Raw genomic sequence first — 1,629 nt, 5'->3', positions numbered from 1 at the left:
CCGAACCAACAGATAACCTACTGCTAAACTGCTGAAAAAGTTAATGCTGGTTTTGATGGAACACAGTCAGAATACACATTTTGTTGTGTAGTGGGCTGTGTAGCTTCAGACCGGTCAGGATGCCCATACTGACTCCTTTCTACTGCCGAAAGCATGAACAATGTGCCTGTGAGAATCAGAACTGGACCAAGGAGAAGTGGAAGAAGGTGGTCTGGTCTGATGAATCACGTTTTCCTTTACTTTACGTGGATGGCTGGTGCATGTGTTGCTCACCTGGAGATCACCTGGCACCAGGATGCGCTATGGGAAAAAAGCAAGAGCCAGTGTGATGCTTCAAGCACAATTTTGCTAGGAAACCTCAGGACCTGCCATCCATGTGGATGATAACTTGACACACACCACCAATATTGTTGCAGACTGCGTACACTGATTCATGGAAACGGTACTCCCTGATAGCTGTGGCCTCTAGAAGCACAACAATGAGTTTGAGGTGTTGACTTGGCCTCCAAATTCCACAGTTCCTCGATGCAATCGAGGAACTGTGGGATGTGCTGGAAAAACAAGTCTGATCTGTGGAGGCCTCACCTCATGACTTACAGAACTTAAAGGTTCTGTTGTTAACATCTTGGTGCCAGATACCACAGCACGCCTTCAGTGGAGTCCATGCCTCAATGGCTCAGTGCTGTTTTGGCAGCAAAATGGGGGCTGCCACAATATTAGGCAGGCGCTTATAATGCTTTAAATGATTGGTGTATATACCTCTGTCAGAAAGATTTTTCTGTGTTCTGAATGCATGTTTTACAGCTGCAAACGCCTTTCACAAGCCTCCAACAACTAAACGCAGATAACGTTTACCAAACAAAGATGGACTATGTTTAACATATGACTATACAACCTCCAATACACCAGTGCAAACACGCAAATGAAGAGAAGCAGTGAAATCATATAGTTCCTTTCCCATCCTCTTCTCAACTCAAAATTTAAAAGCAAGCAGACAAATGCTCCTGAAGGATTACATGTTTAAAGAATTTGAGGTGAAGCTGGAGCTTTGTCTGATGTCAACACTAGAAGGTCTTTAAATCACTTAAGATACTGCTTTTATCTCCTTATGTCACCTCATGTGACATCTCCATAAAATAAGTTTGTTTCCTATATCCAGCTAACTGCTGGGATTTCTTTAACCACCGCTAATCAAACTCAGGTCGGTGGGGGACTGGAGCCTATCCCAGGCGTTACTAGGTGAGAGGCGGAGTACATTCTGGACAACTCAGCAGTCTATTATGAGCTAACAAGGAGAGGCAATCAGTCATGCTCACACTTACAAGTATGACCAACTTATAATCAGCAATTAACCTAACATGCATGTCTTTAGACTGTGGCAGGAAGTCGGGGTACTCGGGGAGAACCTGTGCAGACACAGAGGGAAGTATGCAAACTCCACACAGAAGTATCTGAACTGAAGACATCATAATGAGGTCAAGGGAGAGTGTGCTATCTGTGAGGTTCAATAGGACCCCAAGTATGAGACTGCTGCCCATCAGAGTGAGTAAAAACTCTGCAATCACAATTAGTGCATATACATACAGAGATTCCTTGATTTGTCAGTCAGATGTCACCTTGTTTGTGATT

The sequence above is a fragment of the Pundamilia nyererei genome, unplaced genomic scaffold (genome assembly GCF_000239375.1).
Source record: "Pundamilia nyererei isolate P.nyererei 1_Seehausen unplaced genomic scaffold, PunNye1.0 scaffold00185, whole genome shotgun sequence".
Lineage (NCBI taxonomy): Eukaryota > Metazoa > Chordata > Actinopteri > Cichliformes > Cichlidae > Pundamilia > Pundamilia nyererei.
The sequence above is the reverse complement of the archived record's forward strand: the minus strand, read 5'-3'. Positions refer to the sequence as shown.